This window comes from Capsicum annuum, chromosome 8 (assembly GCF_002878395.1).
Source record: "Capsicum annuum cultivar UCD-10X-F1 chromosome 8, UCD10Xv1.1, whole genome shotgun sequence".
Lineage (NCBI taxonomy): Eukaryota > Viridiplantae > Streptophyta > Magnoliopsida > Solanales > Solanaceae > Capsicum > Capsicum annuum.
In genome coordinates, this window is record NC_061118.1 from 61510586 (window position 1) to 61523284 (window position 12699).

At 34.6% G+C, this 12699-nt stretch overlaps 1 pseudogene; it reads right to left on the reverse strand.

Moving 5' to 3' along the window:
* Positions 1-2716: 2716 nt before the first annotated feature.
* Positions 2717-3259, reverse strand: LOC107879664 (annotated as a pseudogene).
* Between the last annotated feature and the right edge of the window lie 9440 nt (positions 3260-12699).

Here is a 12699-nt window from a genome sequence, read left to right on the forward strand (position 1 = left end):
CAAGGTTTTCTTGGAGAAGTATATGCCTTGTAGCCTTCAAGAGCATTTAAGAGACTAGTTCTCAAGATTGGGCTGGGTTCTATGACCTTCTTGGAGTATAAAGCTCGACTCCATGAGTTCACCAGGCATTAACATCTTAATTACCAACCAAATATGAGTGGATATGATGGTTTGTTTGAGGATTGAGACTCCCTCTTTGCATGACTACACAGAGTTTGTTTGCCGTCGACAGATCTTTTATTGAGGTTTCTGATTATGCGTAGTTCATGGCGGCGAGGCCCAAAGGGGTAACAATAAGAGGTCGTATTATTAGGGTAGTTTTAGAGGGAGTCATAATGTCTCACAATTTAGAGACATCAGATATCAAGGTAGGTACCCTCCACATAGCATTATATGCATTTGGGTTAATCTAGTAGGCCCGTTCATGCCGTACTTCAGCTTACTGATGGAGGTCAGCCCAGCTACAATGATCGTCCTTGCCAGAGTAGTAGTCAATCTTTGAGAGAGGCATATTTGAGGTATTCTAGCCGAGGTGTCTATTTCATGTTAGCAGAAACTTCTAGATACAGTGCAACTCCTAGGGCGTGTTATGAGTGTGGGGCTTTCGACCATTTCTCTAGAGAGTGTCCCCAGCGTGGGATAGTTGTACCTATAGTGTAGAATGTTTCACTGAAAAGGGCAGTGCCACCCCCATCTCGATGTGGTATACAGGGTAGTTAGGCAATCCCTAGGGTTCTCGAGGAGGTCCTCAGGCAGGTAGGATAATTGATCGGACAAGCCCCCAGGCAGATGGCATGTGAGGTCATTTACATATTGTACCTAGTAGATCAGAGTCAGAGTCTTTGGATGTTGTTATTACAGGTACTATCTCAGTGCGCTATCAGTCAGCTTTTGCTTTATTTGATTCAAGATCCATTTATTCTTATGTTTCTTCTTATTATGCACTACGGTTAGAGTTAACTTGGGATGTTTTATTTGTGTAATCATGTGTTGTGACCATTTGAGAGTTTGATACTTAAGTTGATCTTAATGCATTAGATATGGTAGACTTTGATGTAATTCTAGGCATTGACAGATTATCCCCCTATCATGTGGTCTTGGATTGTTTTGTGGAGACCGTTACCTTAGACATGCCCGACATACCCCCGATTGTGTGGTAGGGATCTATTAACAATGCACCCACTACTAGAATTTACCCCTATTGCAATACACCTTTGGATAGTGATTCCAAAAGCGTTGATATAGAGCATCTATTGCAACAGTTCCAACTGTTGCAAAAAAAAATTGTTCTAGTAGAGCTACTTTGTGTTATAACCATTACTATTGTTGGATAACTGTTACAATAGGGTGCCTTATAGCAACGGTTGCTTGAACCGTTGCCATAAAGTCACCTATGGCGACACTCTCCAATTAGCACCAGTACGCTCCAACCATAATCACCACCAATCGACAAAGTGCTCTGACTATAAAATCGACCACTAGTGCATACTCCAACAATAAATTGACCACCCATGCATGCTCCGACCATAAATCGACCACCAATGCTTCGACCATAAATTAGCTTCTCTACTGCTCCGACAACCACTTCGATTTCAGCACTCAAAAATGCACTTCAATTTCTGAGCAAATTTGGGGTTTTCTTCTTTAATTTGGTGATTTTAAGGTTAGTGTTTGACACGAGTGTGGCAACAATTTTGGAGAGTCCATTCAGTAGCTTATATAAACATAATTATAGTTGTTATTCTTAGTTGTATAACTCACCTTACTGTTCTATGGCATTATTCGAGTCTTAGTAGTTGTTGTCTATTACTGACATTGTTGTTCTATGCCTAAGCCTTCTACTCTCTTTTATGTTCCCATATACAAGGTGATGCCTATTGTACAAAAAGAGGAATAAAAAATAGTGATAATAAATAGTAGAATGGGATTTCACACTATTATGGAAGCTTGTTGATTAGTGTATTGGTAATGGTTGATGCCCTTCGTGGAATCTATTCTTCTTTGCATGTATCATAAGGAAGAAGTAGGATTGATTCATTATTACTATAGTTGTGATTCTAATGCAAGTAGATTGTGATAAAATATAATGAACTCTATAATTCTGAAGGTAATAATGAAAGCTAGGAACAGTGGATCCTGGTATCAGTGGATTGCTTTTAACATGTTTTTCTTGTTATGGTTATGCTTACCATAAACAAAGCTGACAGGTACAACCCTCTCTCTCATGTTGCCCCATTTAACTATCTTCCTTGACATGGAACTTTTAACGAAGAAAACATCTTCTACTATAGTTGTCAATTCCATTGACAAAGCTTCTTTAGTGGAACTGTACTGATGTTTCTTCCCATTTTTTTAGTTGCAGACTCATTAGTATTTTATAAATTCAACTCAGTGTACTTGCATATGTCAGTTGTTATCTCATGGTCTCGTACCTTTTCCTCTTTATGAATAGAGATAGATTTTATTATTTATTTATTTATGTATGTATAGTGATACTAGCATCATTGAACAACATAAAGAACAGAATTTTTTATTGAGTAGCAAACAATACAAGATGAAAGCAAATACAGTAAAAATTAAATTCATAGCCTTCATTATGTCAACAAAAGAGATAAAGGAAAAACTCAAACTGTGGCCACCATACAAATATCTAACAAGGAAATCAAGACCACGACCTTATCCTTATCAACATAACTTCCATAGTAATCTGAATAAGTTATTCATTTTGAGGTAAACCAAGGAAACATTCATTCTTAAGAGATCTTAAGCTAGGACAAAGACTACTAAGCTATATATCAGTGATCATTTGACAAAATTCTAAAGCTTTGTTTTTGAGTTGAGGATTTTCTTGAATTACTTTATCATGGAGCTCAGAAGCATGATTTAGTTTTTCTAGGAGCTAGTGATTCTCATTTTGGAGACAAACAACCTATGCCCAAAGCTCATCTAGGTGCCTCTGCTTACACATTCATGATCTTCGTGCAGACTCTCTATTAGATATCATTCTTCTTTGTTAACATTCATTTATTAGAGTCAATTGTTGCTCATTAGCTTCGTCTGATGTAGAATTACTATTGAAACATGTTAGTTATGGATTGAGGTCTTGAACTTGGGGAGTGATCTAAAGATGATATAAATGGTTCAAAAGCCTATTTAGCTGAAATGTGAACGTGTTATAGTCCGCACAGGATTGAGATGGGAATTGAGTTGAGTTTGAAGAAAGTAGTTAGTAGAATTCTGTGACATCAGTGGGTTGCATGGCTTAAAAGTATGTTAGTAAATAAGGACAATTTTTGGATTTAGATCATAATAGAGGGTCAAGCAAAAGAAAGTGGATTTTGCCTAAGCCTTTCTCTCTCTTTTATGCTCCCATATAGTCCATCATTAATTGCTACTGAGAATTAGGTGGTAGTAGGCATTGCATTATCCAACTAATGAATTGAGGTGGTAAATTCAGTGCATATAGCATCTCTCACACAAAATAGCACTCTATTGTATCGTACATTCTTTTTAAGTCTAGTTTTATCAAACAGCTTCTGATGTCATTCTTCATGTTGTACATTCTCACCAAGTCCTGACAAAAAGCTAAGGTATTATATGAATATGTACAGTTCCTACTTTGCATAAATTTAGTTATTCTTTAAAGCAGTTAAGATATGTACAGTTTACTTGTTCCTCATAGCAGTTATGATATGAATATTTATAGTTTTTGTCAGTCTGTTCTCTTCTTGTTTTTTCTACAGGTATACCTCTATTTGAAAGCACAACATGAAGTAAAATTGTTCAGCTTTTACATAAAGTCAACTCCTTCACCGATAGTCTAGAAGTGGCATAACCGAAAGATGTTATTAGAACTGTAATTCTTTGTTAAGTTTGTCATTGCTTACTATAAGTTGCCTTAGTGGAGTTGACTATTTTTTTGTAAGCCAATGTATATTTCAAAACTTCATGTAGGTCATTGCTTCAATTTATTTATTTAAAACTTATCTGTAACAATTGTCATGTAGGATATGTCTAATACTAACAAACAAAATCAAAAAATATAGATGTATCCTCACACTGTTGGCAAAATAAGTTTTTCTCTAATTCGCGAGGTTTGGTGTTTTCCTATATTGTTACTATCAACTTGTTGACTTGAAAATTTTTTAATGTTGACTTGTATGTAATTACGAAAAAATAAGAAAAATTCTGGTGCTTTGTCAAATAAGAAATTCTTTGTGGCTACAAGAAGAAGGAAACCTGGACGAGTGTACAAGGATCCATCTAAAGATATTACAAATAAAATAGTATTAAATTTTCTAATTCAAAATTGATCAGGATCATTTGTTCTTTCTTAAATATTAAATCTAACTCAATGTACTTGGTCGTTTTGGATCTGACTTGTAGGTTGCAATGGAAAGAGTAGAAAATCAAGAATGTAAATATGATAGTCAACAGTTGATGCATTCACAGTAGTTATGGGTCCTAATCATCTAGGTCGAGTAAAAGCAAGTGATTATGGACCCTCTTCATCTATCGCTGCAGATGAACTAGTAAAAAAAAATAGATGGACTGAAAGAGAGGATACAACAAAGAATGCAGGAAAAATTTAATTCTTAAAGAGATGCCATTAAACAAGATGTTACAATGAACATCACTACACAATTACAGTTTCTAAATCCATGATTAACACTTGATCCTAGTATGCTAGGATTCAATGCTCATTCGTCGGGGAAAGAGGATGCTATTCAACAAATCAATCATCCATTTATTGGAAGTAACAATCAAGGTCAGTCTTCCTTTCTTCTTCTTCTTCTCGTCCTTTTTTATTCTTCATTTTTTTTATTGGAAGCAGTAGCTAAGAAAACTTGTTGTTGTTGTTTGGGTATAGCAGAGATTCATATAGTTGACCCCAAATAACTTGTTTGAGACAGAGGTAGAATTGTTGTTGTTGCTTGCATGTAGTGAAGATTCATATAACTGACCTCAACTTTGTTTGGAACTGTGTCCTGGGGTTTCATATAGCCTATCCTACTTGTGGAGTAGTTGTTGTTTGCATATCCAGATCTCAACTCCTATTTAGCCAAATACTCACAACTTTAGCTCACTAGACACCCCTTTTAATTTTTTTAAAATTGTATTGTGAAATCTTGAATGTCTTTATAGTGTTAAAGATTGAATTTTTATAGTTGATTTTAAGTTGGTAGAGCCTAAAACATTGTAATGGTAAAGCCTATGAGAAACAAGAAGAGGTACCATAACGATTACACAAAATATGTCATTACACAAAATGAGACTAGTGATACAGTTAGTATTATCCTATAAATAGAGGATGGTGATATTGTTTCCATGATGTCATATCTAATAAGCATTATGTGCATGCTAAAAAGTCCTTATTTAAATTTTGAATGATCATTAGAGGATTGATTCATGAATCATGAGTCATTGCTGATAGCAGTAGATTTATTTCTAACCATGTCGATGTATTCATACTATATCAATAACTAATGTTTTAGAAGTTAGGTTGCAACTAGCTTTGGGTGTTCGATGTTGCGGCACTCACATATAATATACTAATGCAGCATATAAGTCTGAGTTGGGTGGTCATGAAATGCAAAGAAGTTTATGGATTCTTGGTTTAAAGGTGGATGCTTCAGTTAGATTTATAAATGTTTGAAGTGAATAATATATACATTTGTAGAAAAATGAATCAAAAACCATACATTTGCAATGTTTCTATTTAATATATATCATAAAATCTGATTATGTTGATCTCTTGCTCATATAGTTCTTTACTTTAATATTGGATGATATGACAACCTTATGAAAGAAGATGAAGTCACAATTATCTTTCCCAAAATGATCAAAGTTGACCTCATTGCATATTTGTCTATTTGCTTGTGAAACTTGCTTGTAAACCAATTGTATTTTTGTTTGTTTGTTTGCTGAACTTTGTTTAGAAAAGGTAATGTACTATTGTTTGCTTACTGAACTTACTTTCAAGACATCAAATTTTTAGGGGAAATATCTGTTTATATTACTATGCCTCACTTCTATGAAGTGTAGGATGAACAATTACCTAAACACTAGAGTGTACTTGGGAAACTTAAACCTAAGAAATAACTAAGAGTGACTTGGTATATTCTAGTTGTTAAGCTATAATAAGGATTCTTCTCTTTATCATAACACCAACTTAACCTTTTTTTTCTTTTTCCAAGAGTTGCCTTATTTAAATTTGTTAAGCTGTAATAAGGATTTTGCTCTTTATCATAATACCAACTTAACCTTTTTTTTCTTTTTCTAAGAGTTGCCTTATTTAAAGTTTTGTATGGAATATATAAAGATAATTCACGTACCCTATCCCATCAAAAAGTGGGATTGAGGCATATTTGAATGATTATATATTCTAAGACTTTGTCCAACAAGCTTACATGGAGTACTTTCCTTTAAAAGCCCCCTCTCTCTCTCTTATTGACCATCGAAACCATAGACTAGGTATATCTCGTAGACTTTTGCCAAGATGAACCAAGTACAAACACTTGTTGTGAGGTATCCCAAATTATACTAAGATGTCATTCTAAAATGAGGTCACCTTGCATTTAAGATATATATATATATATATATATATATATATATATATATATATATATATATATATATATATATATATATATATATATATATAAAGCTCCTTCAAAAGGGAAAGTTTTCTGCCTACATTAATGGGTGAAGTGATGTTCTTTAGAATCTTTTTTACTGCTATATTTTCTTGAATAATTGGTCAATAAAACACCAATAAATTGGGGGATTTCAATGCTAGCATTACAAATTTAACAATTTGTTTTAAGTCATTGGTTAGTAAAGCAACAGTAGTATCAAAGTGCAGTTACAACAGTTGATGCAATAATGAACCTTGCCCATAAGCATGTTTTATCTAAAAACATTAGTATTAGAGAGTATGCAACATTTTGATAAACGATCTTTATGGTATTGTATATGAATAAATTATGCTCTTTTAAAGTCTTTGTGGAGGAAAGAGCTCTGTTTATTTCCTTTTTTCTTTTGTTTTCTTGCTCGTTATGGTATTATATACGATTTCCCAAACTTACCCCCTTTAAATATGTTGTCATTTAAGTGCTAATTGAGATTATTTATTCTCTTTTTATAGGTGTCCAAAATGAAGAAAGAGATGAAGAAAAAAGTGATGAAGAAATTAACCTTACTTGAGAAGATTTTTGAATTGTTGATAGATACTTTAATATCGATCTTTTTGATATTGAAGTTCGTGAAACTTCTCGCCAATCAAACTTAATACTATATGGAAAAACTAATGATCATTTGACTTAAACATTTTACTTTTGGATTTAGATTACTAGTTTGCTGCATCTTTAATTTGAATTATTATTAATGAAAGATTTTGTTTTGATGTGTATATATAATTGTGTATTAATATATATATAGATATAGATATATATGTATATATACTAATTTACAATATATATATATATATATATAAACTAACAATTGGTATTTCAAGTAGTTGCAGTAGTTGGCAAAAATTATTGCAATAGATAATTAAAATAGTTGCAATACGTAGCAAAAAATATTGCAAAAATTTCAAAAATGGTTGCAATATGGTTTAAAAACAATTGTCGTTGGTAGTGAAAAACCATTGTGAAAGATAAATAACTATTGCAGCAGATTTCCAAAAATTATTACAATAGGCTTATTCCAATGCTTTTCTGTCATTGCAATATAGTCTATTACAATGGGTCTTAATCATTGCTATAGACAGCATGAAGCGTCCTAATAGGAGGTTTAAAAAACTGTTGTAATAGGACTATCTATTGCAATAGTTTTCTTAACCGCTGCAAAAAGCGTTGCGATACATATATCCAAACGCTCACATATGTAATGTGTGTCAAATCATTGGGTACATGTATGGCAACAATTTTTGTAACTATAGCAATGGTTTTTGAACTGTTGCCATAGGGGTAATTTTTAACAGTAACCAATGGGGATTATCTCTTATTTTAGGCAAGGATAATTTTATCAAGTGGTTACAAGTATTATCTTGCTCATATTTATGTTGTTAGCGTGAAGAACCCTTTACTTGACTTTGTTCCTCGGGTCTGTGATTTTCCTAATGTTTTCCCTATCGATCTACCTAGTTTTCCTCGTGAGTGTGATATTGATCTTGAGATGAGTACCTAACCTATTTCTATGGTACCTTAATGTATGGATCCTTTTGAGTTTAAAGAGTTGAATTCTCAGCTTCAGGATCTTTTAAGTAAGAGTTTCATTAGACTGAGCATGTTTCCTTAGGGTTCTCATGTCTAGTTCATGAAATAGAAGTATGGTTCCTTATGTATATGCATTGATTACAGGCAACTGAATAAGGTGACAATATGCCTCGTGCTAATAAGTTATTTGACTAGCTTTAGGCAATAGTGGTGTTCTCTAACATTGACTTGAGGTCCAGTTACCATTATTTGAGGATTTAGACTGAGGACATTCCAAATACAGTTTTCAGGACTCACTATGGCCATTATGAGTTCCTAGTAATGTCTTTTCGATTGACCAATACCCCAGCTGCATTCATGGATTTGATGAACTATGTGTTCAAACCTTATTTGGACTCCTTCTTGATTGTGTTCATTGATGACAGTCATATGTACTTGGGTAGTAAGAGAAACATATACAATATTTGAGGATTGTGCCCTAACTTTTGAGAGATCATAGGATTTCCTAGGACATGTGGTATCTAAGGATGGGATTATGATGGATCCAGTAAAGATTAAGGATATTCGTGATTAGAACATGCCTATATCTCCATTCGAGGGTTGTAGCTTCAGTGGTTTTGCTAGTTACTATAGGCGGTTTTGTTAACGATTTTGCTACTATTGTAATGTCGATGACCAAATTGACCCAAAAAAAGGTTTCTTTTTAGTGATTTAAGGAATATAGTCAAGCTTTTGGAATCTCAATGGCTTTCTCACTTCAGCTTCTAAATTGGCTATTCCTATTGAGGGCGAGGGCTTTATCATATATTGTAATACTTTGGTCTGGGTTGTGTTTTGATGCAACAAAGTAGAGTTATTACTTATGCATAGAGGCAGCTAAATCTATATAAGTGCAACTACCCTACTTGTGATTTGGAGTTGGCAGCGATATTTTTTATAGTTAAGATTTGGAGGCATTATTTATATGGAATGCATTGTGAGATCTACATGGACCACCATAATATTCAGTAGCTTATGACTTAGATAGAACTTAATTCTAGAAAACATAGATAGATGGAGATGCTGAAGCATTATGATATCTTTATTCTATACCATCGGGGTAAGGCGAATGTGATAGCTAACACCTTGAGCTTAAAGGAAGCGAGTACGGGTAGCTTGGCTTCTATTTTAGTTTCTAAGAGGCTATTGGCATGGGACATCCATCCCTTACCCAACTTAATGGTGCGACTTGATATTTCCAGATGCTAGAAGGATCCTTGCTAGTGCTGAGGTAAGGTCGATCTTATTTGAGAAAATTTGGACTCATCAGTTTAAGGATAGGGGACTTTATGTCATCCATGATTAGGTGTTGAGTGGTGAGTTCAAGAGAGCTAACATAGATTTTGGGGGTGTTCTGAGATATGATGGCTGCATTTGTGCTCTGAGGATTGGAGGCTTGATTCAGTTGATATTGTGTGAGGCTCACAACACTAGATAGTATATTCACCCTGAGACGGCTAAGATGTATGGAAATTTAAGGTAACACTACTGGTGGAGTGGAATGAAGAGAGATATGGCAAACTTTGTAGCTCATTGTCTATGTCATCAAAAAGTGAAGGTTGAGCATCAAAGGCCTATTGGTCTTATTCAAATATTGCTCATTCCTAAGTGGAAGTGGGAGTATATAATTATGGACTTCGTTAGTGGTTTGCCTTACACCTCCCATAGTTTCAATGGCATTTGGGTAATTGTAGATCAGTTGACCAAATTGGTACATTTTCTTCCTATTCAGATGTTCTTCAATTCCAAGAGGTTAGCTCGTATTTACATTCGTAAGATATTTCGCTTGCATGGAGTGCCCAAATCTATTATTTCATATCGAGGCTCGGTATTCACTTCTAACTTCTGGAGGTCTTTTCAGGAGGAGTTGGATACTTAGGTGAATCTTAGCATCATTTTTCACCCTCAGACTAATGGGCAATAGAGTGAACTATTTAGGTTCTCGAGGATATGCTTCAAGCCTATGTTATGGACTTTGGATGTCAGTGGGAAAAAATACATACCATAGGCAAAGCTCAAATATAAATCAACCATTCGAGTATTGAGATAGCATTGTTTAAGGCACTATATAGTAGGCATTATCGATCTTTGATAGGATGATTCGAGACCTAAGATTAGGCCCCGTAGTACTGACTTGCTTTGAGAGTCGTTGGATAGAGTTAGGGTGATTCGGGATAGGTTGAGGGTAACTCAAAGTAGTCAGAAGGTTCTTGTAGATTGTAAAATTTATACCTTGAGGTTTGGAATTAGAGACTGGATATTCCTACGAGTATCGGCCATCAAGGGCGTGATGAGGTTCTTGAGGAAAGAAAACCTCAGTCCCAGATATATTGGACCTTTTCGGATACTTCGCGTAGTTGGATAGGTGGCTTATGAGTTAGCCTTACCCATAGATTTTTCTGTTGTTCATCAAGCTTTCCATGTTTCTATGTTGCGTTATTACATCTCCAATAAGTCACACGTACTTTTGTGGGACTCGTTTCAATTGGATGAGAGATTGACCTTTTAGAGAAACTAGTTTTCATACAAGCTAGGGATACCAGGCGGTTGAGCCCTAGGGAGATTCTAGTAGCTCATGTTTAAGGAGACACTTCTCGATAGAGTAGGCTACTTAAAAGAATGAGAGTGAGACGTGGCCCAGTATCCCCACCTGTTCGAGCCTTCAGGTATGTCCTATCTCTTTTGCTTTTACAGATGAAAATCCTTTTATTAGTGGATATTGTAATAACTATCCAGGTCATTTTCTCATTTCCATACTTTTTTTTGTTTAGATATTTCCTACCGAAGTCATTTATGACTTGCTGGAGCTGACAATTTAGTTATTGGGCAGTTCGTTTAGTTTTTAGAGCTAATTCCTTTTTTTGCAGTCTTCGTTGGTAAAGACAGGCTATTGGGCATAAACCTTGGGTTCAATTCTGATAGTTCCGCCAACTCTAGGATGTTGATTTTAGGCTAGGGGACCTTTGGTTTGGGTCCCAAGTCTTTTGAAATCATTTTGGCCTTCTATAGGTTCTATGGTAAAAGTGTTCTATGAGTATACAATCGTAATTAGGTGTATTTGACAACTTTTTATTTATTAGGTAGAATTACTCTCTTAGGATGCAATAAGGCTTATTTAGCACCTGGTAGTTGGATTTGACATCGAAATCTATTTTAGGGTCGAATTTTCCTTCGAATGGACTTTTGAGATTAGAAGTAGGTCCCTCCGGCCCACCTTATCCAAAAATTATTATTAACTCCTTGTATCCTCTATAGGCCTTCTTACGTTACTTATTTACATCCCTAGTCCTAAGGTGATTTTAGTCATATTTTGACTTGTCTTAGATTTGTTCTTGGGGGATTTTAAGACCGGTTTGAGTCCGACAAATTATGATGTTAAGACCGATTTAAGTTTGCTATCTACGATGATATTACTTTCGATTAAAGTTTGGTATTAATGACATTAATTTTGGTTCTAGTCCGACATTGAGAGGTTATTTATGATGGTTATGAAATCAGTTTGATTTCGGTGTTTATAGTATGGAAAGGTTCACGGCTATGGTTTCGATGTTTGGATATTCTATGAATATACAGTTATTACTTCTTCTTGATTGCATCCACGGGACTTATAGGGTCTTGCATTGGATTGTTTACATTTTTTTTGTCTTCTAGGCTTATGGGGGTCCATTTATGTATTTCTTGTTACGTTCTCTTGATATTATTTGCTCGGTTATTTACTTTCATTATTTGGAGCACTTTTTCAGATGTGCCTTTTTTTCTAACTTAACTTATTATCTCTTATTTAATTGTATTTATATTATGATTTAGATCAATTTGTTGATGATGCCTACTGAGTAACCATTGCTTTGATACTCATACTACACTTCTGTACTCTTTTATGATGTAAATCAGAGTACTAGCTGTTGTTGTTGACGATGTGATAATGTTGGTCATAGTTTGGTGATAGGGTGATCTCTTGTAGCCAGAGTTGACCTTCTATCCATCTTCTATATTGGATGGTCTTTTATTCCGAGACTATTGTATATTTGACATTGATAATAATCTCATTCTTTTGCTAGAGGCTCTTGTACCAACCTTACTAGATCGTGGGATATTATTACTTTTTTCCTTATTTACCTTATGTTATTCTCTCTTTCTTGCATATTATGTCTCGTAATCTAGTTACCTGGATAATTCTAATGTTTATCCAAGTTTCACCAATTGGCCCGTTACTTGTCATTTCGGATGACAAGTTGGCTTATTAACACGACCCAAACCAGGGCCTAGTCGTTCCAGGTATCTCAAGTCCAACCAGGATTGGAGACCTCCCCCATTACCCTACCTTTAACTACTCTACACCCTATTTCAGATGAATTTCAAATATATAACAAGATAATGCAATAATAATCTAAAGAAAATAAAGTAAGTCTATAACCATAAAAAAACAAACACAACCAAA